The 17,684-nt window shown below is 37.9% G+C and overlaps 1 long non-coding RNA gene across 1 annotated transcript in view; it reads left to right on the forward strand.

Moving 5' to 3' along the window:
* LOC140593918 (uncharacterized) overlaps positions 1–10,076 on the forward strand; it is a 35,593-nt gene extending 25,517 nt beyond the window's left edge. Inside the window, exons 2-3 of the long non-coding RNA XR_011994343.1 lie at positions 4,342–4,497; positions 5,404–10,076. This is a non-coding gene — a long non-coding RNA (uncharacterized lncRNA). The remainder of the gene's footprint in view (positions 1–4,341; positions 4,498–5,403) is intronic.
* Positions 10,077–17,684: the final 7,608 nt, after the last annotated feature.

Genomic DNA, 17,684 nt, shown 5'->3' on the forward strand with positions numbered 1-17,684 from the left:
ATAGAATCATAAGTAAAATTTTTAACATTGACATGATATTGTTGCACAGAAAGACTGAAAGATCTGTAGAATAGCTCCTGACACCAAAAACACAATCAAAGGACATCTGCCAAAGCGCAAGTCCATTATTGTCTTTATCTTGTTGCTGCACTGAAATATGACTTTAATATCTTCTCCCCATGGACTGAATTTTTTTTTCACTATATGGCTAATCATTTCCAACTTCATGAAGTCAATACAATACAATTTGCCCTTTGCTGTAAATCTTAATGCAATCTGCCCTGAATGAACCCATTTGTAATTCAGAGTTCATTTGCTAACTGTGGCTTGTATGCATCCTGACCAAAGCACATTTTTATTTTCACTTGTTTTTCAAAAATTCACTTGGTGGGCCACGATGTGATTTTCATGGACCCTAGACACTTTTTCCTTCATGAGCTACTACTTGAATAAAAAAAAATATTTAAAAATCTATGTTATCACTATAATGGTATTAAGAAAAATATAATCCAAGCTGGATTAGATTCATTTTTTAATCTAATATTAAAATAGACAACATTTTGGGACACCTGGGTGGCTCAGTGGTTGAGTGTCTGCCTTCGGCTCAGGTGGTGATCCCAGGGTCCTGGGATTGAGTCCTGCATTGGGCTCCCTGCAGGAACCCGGTTTTTCCCTCTGCCTATGTCTCTGCCTCTTTTTGTGTCTCTCATGAATAAATAAATGAAATCTTTAAAAAAATTAAAATAAAATAGACCACATTTTTGTGGGCCCTGAAATGTATCGTAGGCTGTTGATACTACACTCACTGTGCCTAGTCAATAAGTCTGCTCTGCATACTGATTAAATACTAATAAAGGCATTTTAGAATCAACACAGGCGTAAAGCCTGGGACCTAAACCCTGAAGCCAATGCCCCTCTAAGCCTTTCCCACTATCACCATTCAGCAAGAAGCTTCTCTTTTCTTTATGTAATGAGCAGGAGCTTTGAAACCAGATAGGACTGGGTTCCAGACACCAGCTCACATCTTTCCAGCTGTATGAAACAACTTGTCCTCACTGAGTCAAATATAAAACCGATCGAAAGTTGAGAGCTTCGATGTCAGGATGCATGTAAGAGCTCTGAGCACAGCGTCTAGCCCCTAAGAAGTGCTGAGTAATCATGCCAGCAATGGTAGTGAATATTCCACAGAGAGGCAGCAGGGCGTGGGGGCTTAGGAATCAGGCTGCCTGGGTTTGGATCTGGTCTTCAACTAGTAGTGTGACCAGCCTTAGGCAAGTAACTTGATCTCTCTCTGCCTCTGTTATCTCCTGTATAAAGAGAAGACAATAATATATCCCTAGATGTAATTCTTCTAGGATAACAGATAAGGTACATATAGTACTTGATACTTAGTAAACGGAAGATATTATTATTATTTAGTTTGTTATTTTTCATAATATGTAAAATATGTTCCCCTCATTTATTTATTTGCTTAAATGTTTAAAAAGTAACTCTAAAAAGATGATTTAGGAATGCCTGGGTGGCTCAGTGGTTGAACGTCTGCCTTTGGCTCAGCTTACGATCTTGGAGTCCTGGGATCGAGTCCCACATCGGGCTCCCTGCAGGGAGCCTGCTTCCCCTTCTGCCTATGTCTCTGCCTCTCTCTATGTGTCTCTCCTGAATAAATAAATAAAATCTTTAAAAAATAAAATAAAGTAAATAAAAAGATGATTGTAACCTTAAGTAAAAGTTGCTTGATTAGTACAAAAATGTCCTGAATTTCCTTTTCTTGGATTCTCTAATTGTTAATGTTTTAGATTTACTCCACCGCCCAGGCTGTCTATACACATTCCTATTATCATTAGTCAGGCAAATGATAGACATGATATTCCATCATCCCTAAAAACTCCAGTGTGTTTCCAAAAACGAGGACATTCTCTGCAAAATCAGCATCTAAACCTCCCAGTCAGCACAAGCAGATCTGATGCACAGATCCCTTTCAAATTTCCCAGCTTCACCCTGATGTCTCCTGTTTCGTTCTGGCTAAGAGATCTATTTTGCATTTAGTTATCTTTTAGATGTCACTTCACACTCCTCAAGTTTGGAACAGTCCTTCAGGCTTTCCTTGTAGTTTATGTCCTTTATACTTTTAAGGGTTGGAGGCTTTGCATTCTGTAGAATGACCTTCAATCTGTGTCCACTCAGTATTTCCTCATGATCACACTCTTGCCATACGTTGTTGGCAAGAATACTCCAGAAATGATGTTGTGCTTTATTGTGGGCAACACAAAAGGAGGTGCATGATGTTGATTTGTCCCCTCACTGATGATGTTTACCTTGATCACCTGGTCAGGGTGGTGTCTATGGTTTTTACACCTTAAATTCACTAAATTTTCTTTGTAATTAATTAGTATTTTGGTGGGGAGCAGGGTGTGAATAGTACACCCAGATCCTATTTCTTATCAAATCTTTATTCACTGTTATCATCCACAAATGACTCCCACCTGAATCTATCACTCCTATTTTATTTATTTATTTATTTATTTATTTATTTATTTATTATTTATGTCAGCATTAAGTCACGGATTCCCATTTTAGTCAATGGATTATAATCTGTCACCAACCTTCAGCTGGTTCTTACACCCTTTAACCCATTAGTTGTTGAACATTTCCTTATCTTCTAGCACAATAAGACTTTACAGGTTCATATTAAACTTTCCTTGTCCCCCAAATCCTGGAATCAGCCATTTCTCCAAGAAGCCCTGGCTCATTTTAGAAAGGATGGTATTTAGAAACCAATATTTGAATGTCCACTGTGCTCACTGCTACTGGAGTGTCATTGTTTCTTGGCTGTCAATAGAACTAGAAAAAATACATATATTATATATGTATATACACATTTTATATTTATGAATATTTGTGTCCTTCTGTGTATATAAATGTTACAAAACCATGCAGTATTATGGCCATCTTAAATTCCAATTCCACACCACTGCATTCTTTCTAGCCTTCTCTTCTGGTTTGGAGGTGAGATTTTTGGTTCCCATTACCCCAAATACTCTTATTTATTTATTTGCTCAGCCACCATGCTAAACTTTAGATGGAGAGGGAAGACAAAGGAAAGACAAAAAAGAGGACAAGGAAAGGAAAATAGGAAGAGAAGAAATGCCCCCTTTTTATTTAAAAATAAATATTGAGCTCTGCCTTCTTAAATTCAAACTTAACAAGTCCTAAAGTTCTGCATGAAACTTGAAGGTAATTCTATCATATCCAATTTAGAATTGTGCCTTGAAAATTTCGAAGTGAGAGAGGCGCTCTTCACAAACACAAATAATTATCTTAAGCAATGAAGCAAAGGAAAAAATTGACTCATGTCAGCCAGTGTGGGAAAGACATTTTCATCAGTGTATGTATAATCAGTTTCATATTTCCCAGGAAATACTTTGAGAAAATCTGATTAATTTCAACAGAAATAAACCTGATATGCCCAAGAATACACTAAGGATTCACTGAATTTTTTTTAATAAAGAGAGATTCTTTTATTTGACAGAGGAGCATGAATATCTTGAATTGTCTTTTTAAATCTTCTCTTATACATGTTCACTGCAGATATTATCAAAATTTATTGCAATATTAGCATAGCAATGCTAGTAAATCACTAAGAAACACATTTGTCCTGAAATGATGATCTCGAGGCCACTCTCTCCATGAAGTGTTCCTGATTCCTTCACCCGACCATAATTGAACCAATGTCCCTCATGTACAGTTGTACAGATTGGGCCCTGTCCATCTTCAGGGAAGCATTATTTATATAAACTCTTATGAGCCTCCAATGTAAAGGGTTGCCCCAAACCCCAACAGATATGCAGAATACAACCTGCACAGATGTACACAGTGTCCTTGACATTGATCATTGTCCTTTCCTTTCAATGCCTTTGATGCTTGCTTAGTGTGTATTGCCTGTTAGTGTGTGTCCATATGTATGTGCGTGTGCTCTTTTCATCTTGCTTCTTCATGAACCCTTCCTAGACCACCTGGCTCTAGGTAATAATCTGTTCCCATACTTCATGTACTACAGCACCACTGCCCAAGCAGGTATAAATTATCTTATATTTGTGTTTAACTTTAATCCTACTTTAATCTCAGCTCAGTCCAAGTCTGTGATTCAGGTGTGTTGGGTCAAACTTTGGAGATTTTGTAGAATAGGCCTACCAGAAACTTATTTATATGAATGATTGAGAAATCTCAACTTGCCCCATGTGGAGAGGGAACAAGTAACATGGTTTTTATTTTATTTTATTTTATTTTATTTTATTTTTTAATTTTATTTTTTAAAATTCTATTTATTTATTCATGACACAGAGAAAGAGACAGAGATATAGGCAGAGGGAGAAGCAGGCTCCCTGCAGAGAGCCTGATGTGGGACTCAATCCCAGGACCCTAGGATCATGATCTGAGCCACAGGCAGATGCTCAACCACTGAGCCACCCAGGTGCCCCAGTAACATGGTTTTTAAAAGTAAGTTTGAGTCTTGACTTGAAATTAACTATCTGTAGCCTTAAGTGAGTCACTTTTGCTTTCTATGAAATGAAGAATTTGAATCTGATAATTTGGATGGATTTTCTAGCTCTAACATTCATTAAAAATAGATTCTATAGTATAAAAATAATGTATATTATTTAAAAATTCAGAAAGCATAGACAAGCTTAACAAATATATATTCAAGTAAGCCTTGAGAGAGTCACTGTTAACATTTTGGCATAGAGCTATCTGGACTATTCTATTAATTCTATTCTAAATGTGTATACCCATATTTTGGGTATTGGGGCATAAGTAATCACAAATGGAACCATATGTTTCACATTACTTTCATATATGCATATATGTATACATACATATAAAATTACATTGATTATATGTTTATATACATATTATATGTATAAATTATGTATGTGTATATAAGTTATACAAATCTATATAGTTTTAGGTCTTTGGCATCTTTTAAAGGTTAATACATCTTGGATATCTTACATAACAATAGTATATATTGTACATAGCTTACTTTTCATCTGAAATATTTCATGTTTATAATTCCATATAAACATATATATTTCCACAGAATAACTTCAAATTGACTTGTATGTCATTGCATAGGTGGACCTTAATTTCTTCAGCAATCCCAATCAATGGATGTTAAAAATTTCAGTGTTATGATTACCAGTGAGATGGATGTTGTTACGTATAACATATCACGGTTTATGTCTAATAATTTTGTTTGACATATATTATGATAATAATATATACAGTAATGTTTATTTCATTGTTCTTTGTAACTAAAAAAAATTTAGCAACTTATACCATTAGATAGTATATAAATATAATATACATTAATTAATTCTGCTCTTATATTTTCTTTTGTATTAGGTCCCGGAAGTAGGATTGCTGAACCAATAGCTCTACCATTCTATTTTTTTCTCGTGGACTTTCAATAAGTATTTTCTGAGGATGACAGGCCTTCACAATAACAAGCTTTCCAAAGAGCAGTACTATCACATTGTGAACCTGACCTGTGCTTTATTAACTAAGGAAACAGTGTGAAAAAAAAAAAAAAGGAAACCATTTTGGTGAAAACAGAAGAGTTGTCTAATCTCATGTGTATAAAATTCTTAGAAGATAAATTTCTAAAGGAAAGAAAAAGAGCAAAGGAAAATAAAAAATAAAAACAATGAGTAATTTTATTTAAATCCATACATTTTAAAGAATTAATTCCCTTCTGTGTGCCTTATCTTTATATATATTTAGTAATACCAAGATTCTTAAACTTGCTCTTAGAGCAAGTTTATGCTCTAAGAGTATATCCTGTTAGAATGTAAAAGTCCAAATAAATCGACTGTAAAAAGACATTTATATTACAAACAAAAATTTGAAGAAAAGCAACTGACTGAAAATTAGATGATATTAAGAAATCATTATGATTTTAGGTGTGAATAATGACATTGTGGTTATGTGAGATAAAAAAGAGAGAATGATATGACATCTGAAATTTGTTTTAAAATAATCCAGCAGAGTGGTAGGGAGATTTGGGGGTAAAGAATAAACACCAAAGTCAAAGGATTGTATGTTTTTAATTGTTGAACTGGGTAATGGGACATAGGCATTCATTGTATTACTCTATCTAACATTTCATATGTTTGAAGTTTTCTATAATAAAAATTTAAGGAAAGAATGTCAACTCCACAGAGGCTGGGATCCCACTTGTCTTGTTCGCTCCCATGCCAAACACAAAGAATAAATGTTGATAATTAGAATATAAGTACTAGGAATAGGTTACTCTGTTTCACATTATGTTTTTATCTTAGTCACTTGGTTTACAAAAATTTTAGGTATTAGCTTGGCAATTACAGCACGATAGTGAGATTCCCACCGGTGGGAGTATTTAAATAGAGAAGGCTTTCAGTGGGGTATTATTATATGGGAATCATGGGTAAAGTTTGATCGGCTGGAAGTTAAGTTCTCTGCCAATTTCAGAGGTCTATTTGACTTAATGTTGTGCTTTCCCACCCAGATTTATATTTATACTTAGCATTTTTATAGAGCTGAATGGAAAAAAATCCAATTTCTTTTTCAAGTTGGAAATTACCTTCCTTTTGCACTGGATTTCTTCTTGAAGTTTCATGTCTGTCTGGTCTTTGAATGCAAGCCCCAGAGACTCAACATGTTACCTCAAATAGTTGGGTTTAAATGAACATAAAAATAAGTATCAAAGGAGGTAGGAATTCCAAAGGTGGGAGATCTTCTAGGCCTCACAGAACACTAGCTTAGGATTTACAGAAGTGAGTTGTACCATCAGCAAAGAAAACTCATGGATACTTTGCTTTTGGGGAGCTCTCTTCTATTTCCACCACTCCATAGCTTCTACTAACTCCTATCTTTGCTTCTCCCAGAACTTCAGATTTTTTAGGGCCTTTCTCTGGATATCTTTGCAGCTTCTGCTTCTAAAATTTGCTATCAACAGTCTGTCCCTGAATCTTAGTACTTGAACTCTGAGGGTGGGCATGGGGTGGAAAGAGAGAGACGTGGAACTTATGAGTAACCATCCTGCCTGTCTGAAGGTAACTTACAACGCTTTCACTATAGCTGACCTCACAGGCTACTAGCCAGTCTATGGGTTGGCTCTTCTTAGGGTGTACTACCCATCTCCAGTCTATTATTGAGATTATCTGGTCATGATTTGATTTTGAACTTATGTGTAAAGAATACCTTAGGGGAAGGATGCTCTAGAAGGGAAAGATGGCAAGGCAGACATCCTGTCCCACGAGCCCAATGCAGATTGGCAATGAGAAAGGGGCCCAAGGAACAGAGAGGTTGAGAACTGAGGAAGGAGAAAACTCATGGGTCACTGCCCTAGAGAAAGATCTTGGACAGCAGCCATGTTTAACCAGAAGGTCCTAATGCTGGTATCTGGAAAAGAGATGTAAGTTATACTTTTAAAATCTAATCTTGGATTTGAATCCCAGGTCAATCTCATATTACCTGTACACCCTTGCAGAAAGTTGTGTGTCTCTCACTGCAACCTTGTAGTCTGTAAAAAGGGCATAAAAATTCTTCCTCTGCAGGACAGGCAAAAAGTTAAATGAGATAATGAATGCAAAGCATTCAGAAAATAGGCACTTAGTAAGTGATCTTGTTCTTATCAAGCTAAACCTTCTAACGCTCCCTGTGAATCCCAACCTTCTGTAGTGGAAATAGAATTTGAAACCCAACATTGCTGCAGGGAAGCCAATGAGAGGCAAGGATGTATGCCCTTTACTATGTAAGATGAACAGGCTCCACTAAACTTAGAAGCTCTCCTCATCCTTAAAAATGACCGTCTTCTCCCCACCTTGGCCCTCCAGTGGTGAGCTGTCAGCAGCAGATAAAGGGAGATTGCCGAAGGCCAGGCCCCAGAGCTCATAGCCTTGGATTTCCTGAATTCTCTACAATCCGTTCATCTCTGGGCATGCTTCTCCCATTTTTATTGCTCCATTCCCCAAACATACATACCATCCTCCTACCAGATAAGAAGGGAAAACAAAGGGTACTTTTTTTTTTTTAATAGAGGAAAAATGATGTTACATGGATCTTGGAGTGTGGAGGTCCTTGTTTGAGATGGAGCCTTGGCCAAGAGTCTGAATCCTCCAGGGATTGCTTGTCGGGAAGTTTTACCTGGATTCTTTCTGAAAGTCAGCCTTTGTCCAGGAATGCCTGAGTGATGCTAGTAGGTAAAACATAGAGCTTTGGAGCCAAACACATCTGGTCTTCAATATCCCCTCCTATCGCATGTGGACTTTGGGCAAGTTACTTCATCTACCTGGCTCTCAGTTTTCTCATCTGAAAAATGGAAAGGTAGCACTAACAAGCAGGATATTGAGACACTTTCAGGAGAGCATAGATGGAAAGTGCCTCACACAGCTGAGAGTGGACACTTGGGGCACAGTAGCTTTCACGATTCATGAAATTGATTTCAGAGCGGCCTGTAAACATAACTCAGGTGATATGCTTGTTTAGAGTGACCTCAGAATCCTCCTCAGGTGATACGGATATTAAAATAGGAGAATGAGACAGTCCTCGGTCTACATGCTGGCTCTGCCACTTCCTAATGGGTTATGTGGGCAAAGTCACATACGCTCTGTGAATTGTAGTCTCCTGAGTCATATTGTGGCTCAAAGGGCTTTTGGAGGCAGATGGGGCCCAGGCTATCACCCGGCACATAATAAGGGCTCAGTAAATAATCAATATGGTGATGATGATGATAAGGAAGACTGTTTATGCTGCTGATATTACATAAAAGACAATAATGGAATTTCATATCTGGTATTTCCAGCATGTTCACTAGAGCCTGCGAGTCACTGAAGGCAGAAGCAGTGGTTTGCTTTTATTTTGTGCTTTGTACTTAGCAACTAGCTCACAGTGGGTGCTCAGTTGATATTTGTTGTAGGAGTCAGTGAGTTGATAGTAAGAAAATGCTTTGGTGATAGAAAAAGAAGTTATTCCCAGATCAACAACTCTGGCTTTGGAGTCAAGACAAATATGTCTTATATCCTGACTCACCATTTACTATGTGCATTTAGCTGAGTTACTTATTCCTCTCTGTCTCATATTTGTAAACTGGAAATAACAGAATCTGCTTCGTGAGGATGTGAGAGTCAAATGAGATAATGCATGTAAAGAGCTTAGCACTGTGCCTGAAACATAGTCTGTGCTCAATAAAGTTGGCTACTGGGGTGCCTGGGTGGTGCAGTTGGTTGAGAGAACGACTCTTGGTTTCAGCTCAGGTGGTGATCTCAGGGATCATGGGATCAAGCCCTGGATAGGGTTCTTTGCTCAGTGGGGAGTCTGCTTAAAGCTTCTCTCCTTCTGCCCCTCCCACCACACATGCTTTCTCTCTCAAATAAATAAATCTTTAAAAAAATTAAATAAAGTTAGCTACTATGCACTACATAGACAAGGCAGCCATTTGACCTGAGTTAACCAGAAAGGAGGCTAATGAACTCACTTATTTGAACTCATGCTGTGTTTTCCTGATGTGCCAAAGTACCTCCCAGGTTGGAAGTACACAAGTGTTTAGAAAACCTGGCCATCTTCAAATGCTCATCAAGATGGCAAAAATAAATGTGGGAGCCGATTACCTTCTGTGAAGTGCTCATAACCCCCACTCAGTAATTTGGTCTCAATGCACCATTACAATTAAATATGCAAATAGCAGGCCTTTGATTTTTATCATTTCTGGTAAGGATGAGTATTTTCAATCTGCTGCATTTGCATCCATTTAGATAATGATGATGATGCCAACAGATCGTCTCCAATCCACTCTGCCTTTCATTCAAAAAACCAGGCCCGGAGGTGCTTTTAGAGACCACATTTATAGATTAATTCCATCATTATGGAGCTGTAGGAATCCCTGGGGGTGGCAAGAAGCACATATTAACTTTTGCCAATGACACTGCACAAACACCAGATTATAAAAGCAAATGGCAAATAACTCACCCCGTTGAGAATGTAAGGGAAATTTATGAAGCAAGAAAGAAAGAAAGAAAGAAAGAAAGAAAGAAAGAAAGAAAGAAAGAAAGAAAGAAAGAAAAAGAAAGAAGCCACATTAAGTGGCGTTGTAATTCAGCTACGGATTTCAAATAGCAAAGAATCCACAAATGAATGTGGCTTCCCTTGGCACTCTACACTATATGGAGATTGTGTGGGGGCATGATTCAACAGGAAGGAAGAAGAATCCACCTCACTTGTCACCACCCACACCCCTGACATTCAATAATCCCACGATGAACAAGAAAGTGAACCGACTAAACTCTAAACTTGTACTGCAAGTTCCTTAGGTCCAAATTCTCCCAAGCACTAAAGTTTTGAGCATCTCCTACACTTAACACTGAAACAAGACAATCCTGGTGACTTGGTTCTTCAGGGACACTCAGAACCACACATATTTTTCCCAGAAGCTACTCTTTCCCTTGGCTTTGTATTTTGTTTTTATCCTGCAGCAGAGAAAAGATGGACCCGAGTTTTCTGAAGAGATTGAATTATACCAGTAATTTGTACCTCTATTATTATATCGGACTTCCTTTGGGAATATGATGAATGCTCTGGACCAGCTACTCAGATAAATGTGTGCACAAATATCAGCACACAGATCCAACCACAAGGTAACATTGATTTTAGGGGAAATTCATTGATCCTTTGCAGCTTTTCTGTGTACTTCTGGTCAGAAACATTTCTATGGGTTGATTCCTAAGATTGTATCTCTCTATGACATGCATTTACTGATTCATTCAAGATTTCCAGGACCACTGTGTTGCAAGTACCACACAAGATTCTGGAATTACAAAGGTAAATAAAGCATTGCCTCCACTTTTGATGCATTCACAACCTGATACAGAGTGACAATGTGTGACAACTGTCTCTATCGAAGTATAAAAAATATACTGAGGGTATGTAAGAGAAAGAGTGACTGAGTGTGGCTCAGGAAGTCAAAGAAGGCATTGGTATTTTTGTTTGTTTTTATTTACTTATTATTATTATTGTTATTATTATTTTGACAGAAAGAGAGAGAAAACATGCATGAACAGCAGGGAGGGGCAGAGAGAATCCCAATCAGGCTCCATGCTCAGCATGGAATGCAACTCGGGGCTTGATCTCATGACTCTGAGATCATGACCTGAACTGAAATCAAGAGTTGGATGCTCAATGGACTGAGCCATCCAGGTGCGCCCCCAGAAAGGCATTATTGGGGAAGTGATATTTGAGCACAGTGTTCAAGATGTGTAAACCCAATCAGAGGGCAAGGGCAATGATGTCACCCTGGACAGATAGAACAGCAGGAGCAAAGGCTCAGAGTGGTGAAAAAGCCTGGCATTACCAAGCAGTACTAAGAGTTTGGTTGACCAGAATGCCGGAATGTATAAAGGAGAGAAACATTAAGAGAGGAAGCACACAGATTTTGTGAGTTCCACTTACAATGAAGTTTGAACTTCATCCTGTGGGTAATGGGGAACCCATGACGGATTTTAAGAATGGAAGAGGGACAAAAGCAGGTTTATGTTTTACAAAGATTATTCTATGATCTGTGTAGGAAAAACAAACCCAAGCCTCCCTGGTGCTAGTGAAACTGTTGTCATACTCAATTTTCCATTGCTAGTGCCACACAAAAATAAAAGCATTCAGCTGAATCAATTTTCTCAAAAAGCTCAGTGGAAAAGGAAATATATTTTTAGAGTAAATTCAGTGCTGGTACTCAGCGGGGATGGACACACAATATTAACAGATGATGACCGGGGCCTCACAAATTTGAACCAAGACAAAACAGCTGCTACCTTGAACTAGTCATGAATAATATTTAGAGTTAAACACTAGCTCATAGCACTTGGTGGATTCTGGAGCCACCATTGAAAAGTGTCAAAAGTAATTTGTTATAAACACAGTGGAATTTTAGCTTAAGATGGTGGTGCTGGTGGTATGAGGTGGAGGGGAGATGTTGCCTAAAGCAAAAAGTGATTATAGACAAAATCACCCTTGGAAACTTCTTAAATTGTTCATGAAGCACAGTATACACACAGTAGAGAGCTGGGGCTATTATTTATAAATAATCTGTACACAATAAGGTTTCTAAAAGGCTACATATTAAAAGTTAATTTTGCAGTAGGTTTGCTGTACTGATGTATATTAAAATTTGCATAAGTTAAATGCATATATGTAGTGAATGCCACTATAACATTTATAACATCAAATTTGGTGAATAAATGTAATTGTATTTATTTATTTATTTACTTATTTATTTATGAAAGACTGTGCTTGTAAGTGTACACACATGTGTGTAGGAGGTAGGGAGGGACAGAGGGAGAGGGAGAGAATCTTAAGCAGGTTCCATGCTCAGCCCAAACTCTTGACCCTGAGATCATGACCTGAACTGAAATTAAAAGTGTGATGCTCAACCAACTGAACCACCCAGACACCCCAAATAAATTAGAAAGGCTTCCAGGTTGTCCCCACCATAATCTAACTGTCCTATATCCTGATATGCTGTCCCAAGTGGTAAAAGCACATCCAGAATGGGGAAACACACAGGCAATTTACATTGTTCATAACTGCCTTAGAGTGTAATTAGGAATTTACTGGAACTATGAATGGTTAATAGTAAGCATGGAGATCAGAGACTACTGCAGGCCTTTATTTCTCTTCAAAGTATTTTGGGATTCAGTCAAAATCTATGTAAATGCATTGGAGTGAGCCCTGTACGTGAGCAACATTTGTCACGTGTCCTGGAGACAGTACCTGAAAACTATTGCTACCTGGGGCCTGGTGTAGAGATATTCATAGAGAGCAGCACGCCAGGTAAAGTAGAAAATTTTGCACACTTGATACTGGGGTTCCAGATAATAGTTGGTCAATATAAATGTTTCCATTTAAAGGCTTATGTCACCCTCTGGAGCCATCCCATTCCCAGGCCCTCCAGCTGTCGTGGTGACAGGTGGCTGAAGTCTACCCACTGCCCGATGGGGGCTGGTGGATTTCCGCTGGTCAGGCACGGGGGAGGCCTCCACTGCCAGGAGAGCCCATGGGAGATGTCACTCTAATTTCACTGTAGAATATCTTTTTCTGAGACCCAGGAGGTTGACCTCAATGGCCTGTTTTGTGTAAATCTGGGCTCAGCAGTGACCAGAAGTTGACTTTGAAGGATCTTAAAGAAATGTGTTTTTACTTTTTAGCCTCATTCCTACCATTGCAAATGTCAGAGCAGGTCAGGCCACTAAGAGACTTGTCACCCTCGGAAAGATCAACATGTCCTTGAAAATACATGGTCATCTTCCTCTGTCTTCTCTTCTCCTCCCCTGCCTCTCACCTTTTCCTCCTCATTCTTTCACCTTTTGTCAGCACACACACTCACACCCCATAGTGGATAAAAGCCTGGACTTTCAAACGCACCTGGATCTAATCCCAGCTGGATCCTGAATGAGTTATTTATGCTTCACTTTGCTCAGCTGTAAAACAAGACTAATACAACAGATCCTAGGGTTGTTTTGGGGATTGAATAAGAAAGTGTATACACTGTGCTCAGCCCAGTGCTTATCACAGGGGCAATGCTCAACAAATACTATTATTATTTATTCCTCTTATTATTTTATTGTAATTATACACTTCCCTGTAGCCTTCCAATGATTAATTGTAAATACACTGTGTAAATGTTCTCATATCAATAAGTCTTCCCAAACAGGAGATTGAGTGGTGGCACAGAATACCATTGTACAGATAGTGTAATTAGCAATATGATTTCATGGCTTCTTAGTCACATTGCTTTTCCTTAGTAAGCAAGAAGAAATGTTACTAAGGCAGCTAAGTGCTTAGCCATATGTACCTAACATAAGGCTTTGTTTTCTTTTCATTTCAAATAGATCAGATAGCAGAAACTATTTTTTTGCTAGATCATTTTTCTCTGTAAATCAGTATAGATTCAATATAAAAGAGGCGATTTTTTAAATAACTCTCAAGGAGTTTTACTATCCTAATTATCAAATGACCTTTAAATAAATTATTTCACCTCTGCTGACACTGCCACAGGGCTCTCAGCTTCACAGTTAAAAGTGGGTACAGCTTTGCCATTTCAAAGAGAGTTTCAACAGATGCCTTGAAAAGATCATAATCATCTGCTCTCTGCAGAACTATTTAAGCTGCTTAATAATGATGACGATATTGATGAGAACAGAGAAAAACAGCTATGATTGAGAACTCATTACCTGCCAACCCCTGGTTCAAGCATTTTACATATGTTAATTTACTTACATTTCTCAGAACGCTTTGGAGTAGGCGTGGTATTTATTCCCATTTCACAGATGAAGAAGCAGAGATGCTATTTCTTCATGTGTGAAAGGTGGATGTTACCATATTCTGGGGAGCATTGTAGGCCAGAGGGAAAGGGAAATGCTCTGAAAATGTAGAACTCTGAGGGCATTATTAACATCTCCTGACATGAATAAGTCTATGGTGATGACCTTTATATTGTAGATGGGAAAACAGACATGCCCAACATGGTAACGATGAAGTTGTGGCTCACCCTTGTCTCATGGCTCCAAGACCTGGGATATTTTTGACAGCTCGCACACTGTTGAGTTTCAGCACCTCCTCTTTCATAAATCAATAAATCCTTTACCAAGCAGAGGAACTCACATTCCCATGTTAGCAAATAATTAAGAAATAATGTGAGTTTTGTGGAGGGAATAATTTTTCTGAATAACAATGACTTTCAATAATAAAAATGACACATGATGCCTATAAAATGCCTAATAAAATGGAGAAGCATACAGAAGAAAACAAAAATCACATCTCGGTAGTTCAGAGATGCTGATAACGTTTTGGTGATTAGCCCTGTTGTGTAGTTACACACACACACACACACACACACACACACACACACATTTTACTGACATGGAATCCTACAGTTCTCTAATGTGCTTTTCACTCAACAATATTAACTTATGAATATTCATGTTGATACTAATTAATAATTAAAATCCACATGAACCTATTTCATTGTTTTTGATATCTGCAAAGTTCAGTGAACCAAAATGCATTTAACCAATCCCCTACTGATGAACATTATGCTATCTTTTTTGGTAATATAAAAAATTAGGTGAAACTCTTTGATATAATCCTTTGCGTACTCTCCTCTGATGACCTCTTTAGGGTAAACCCCTAGCAGTGGAATGGCTAAATCAAAGGATCTACACATTTGGCATTTTAAATGAATGAATACCTGCATAATTGGTTTTCCCAAAGACAATGTACGAGAGAGCTTCTGATTCTTCCTGGCTTGTGGTAAACAGCAAGAGTTAACACAGCTGTGAAGCACTGTTAACATAGTTTTCCTGGCTAAACAAAGTCAGAGGGCACAAATTCCAGCAGGCCTGAAGCTTTAGGGCCTATTTCTCCCACTAGTCTCCCAGTTTATGGCTCCTAAGGGAGTAAGAGTTTGCAGTTTGGGTTAACTCAATAGCCTGACTTTGAAATACTGTTTCTGGCACCTGCAGAGAGATTCCTATGGGATCGCAGGATAATACAATCGAAGAATCTCATTGCAATCCAGGAAGAAACTACCCCTGCTGACTGATGACATTTAAAACTAAAAAAAAAAAAAAAAAAATTCCAGGTTGCTACTATAAGGTGTCTTATGTGTTTGTAATGCCATCTTTGTTTCTAGAAAGAACCAGTCTGCTATTCGCAGACTGTTCACTGTGACATCTGGGATAGAAATAAATTCTCCATGGACCTTGTCGGAAATCCAGCTCCAGTATACACGCAGGATTATTGCCATATTATAAATAGGGTAAAAACACCACATCCCATGGCTTCACTGATGCCTTAAATTTTAGAATGAATCAACTATTACTTGAAAGTCTTTCTTGCTTTATTAACTCAGGATCACTGTATAATAAGGGAAATTCTCAATGATTCTCCATTCTGGGGTGACACACAGCACAGATGTACTGGGGACATGTGGGTGAAGAACATTTTTTATTTGACATCCACTGCCTCATTGCATTTTAATTACATTCACCCTTTGGTGTCTAGGCATGAGTAGAATATCAATGGCTTTTGAAATGTTCCAAAAGCAGAAGAGCAGAAAAATGTTAATCTTTAAAAAGTGTGCTTTCCTAAGAGATTAATTCAGTAGTTTGGCACCATATAACAAGCCAGTAAATTTTTATGTAGAAAAAAATGAATAAATGCCTTATTTGAAATATAAAGATAGCATTTTTCTTGTTTACAAATTTCCACTTCTAACCTAGTCCTAGACGGTATATATTCTTCTTTCTTGACACTCTCAGGAGAAACACAATGAGTTTCTGTAAGATTGCAAATTATGGGCATGCAGTGAAAAGAAGAAAGGTGAAGAAAATTCAGATTCTGGGAGGTTCAGAAGCAATAAGCAACCTGTCCCTTCCAATTTCACCAGAGAAATGCTTTTTGTCTTCCAAATATAGTTTTTCCAGCACTTCTGAGTTCACAGGGTGCCCCAGCAAAGGCTCCCAAGGAAGAGTGGAGACATCCATCTCTTTGCTTCCCCTCAGCTTCATGTTCCAAGGGAAACTAATGCCAGTGCATTAGTGGAAAACTTCACAGTTTTATAAAAGCACATCCTCATCTGTTGTCTTATTTGACTCTCACACAGGAGAGGGAAGGTATAGGAGGTTATTGATAGCTCAGTTTGGGGGCACCTGGGTGGCTCAGTCAGTTAAGCAACCAACTGTTGGTTTCGACTCAGGTCATGATCTCAGGGTGGCGAGATCAAACACCGCATCAGGCGCTGTGCTCAGGGCTAATCTGCTTGAGATTCTCTCCCTCTGCTCCTCTCCCTGCTCGTGCTCTCTCTTTCAAATAAATAGATAAATAAAATCTTTTAAAAAATAGTTCAGTTTTATCAGAAAAAATTTAAGCCCAGCCATACTCAGCCAAGTCACATGAGAAATGCAGCTTAGACAATGCCCAGCTTTACTAAGTACAAATCAACAGGTGTTAATATTATTGGTACTGTTTTTATTACCATGGCCAGTGGCCTTAACAAGGCCAAGGCCACTAGTTGACTCTCAAGAGCTTCTAATTTTTTCCCCAGCCAGCCTTTTCATGCATCTTTTAGAAAGATGCTGAAAATCAATAGGACCTACTCTTGTAAGCACATTATCCTGATTTATAAGCATATCCTACATCTGATGTTCCAGTCTTGTTATAAACAGAATACAATGGAATGATTCATCCCCTGAGAAGCCATAGTCACCATCTAATTCAAGCTGTTTTGAAGAAAAGAGAGTAGAACTGTTGTCTCTCTTAAGTGAGTGGTTTACAAGGATTAACACTAAAATTTTTAAATGCTTAAAATATTGTTGTTTAAAAAATATATATATATATCTTATTTTGGGGCATTTTTCTTTTAAATATTGGGTATTTATTTTGTAAAAGTAACACTGTAGTAGTTTTTATTTCATTCTGGTGTATATTTATTTTCAATAATCCTAATATAATAAATGTAACATATGGAAAGTTTGGGATAATATTTAATAGTAAAGGATGTGCTAAATATTTTCCCAATTTTGCTTGTGTCACAGGCTTAGTGTACGTTTCAAAGAAGATATTATGAAAGTGCTTTGAAAAGCCTAAATTTGGGGCACCTG

Source organism: Vulpes vulpes, chromosome 9 (genome assembly GCF_048418805.1).
Source record: "Vulpes vulpes isolate BD-2025 chromosome 9, VulVul3, whole genome shotgun sequence".
NCBI lineage: Eukaryota > Metazoa > Chordata > Mammalia > Carnivora > Canidae > Vulpes > Vulpes vulpes.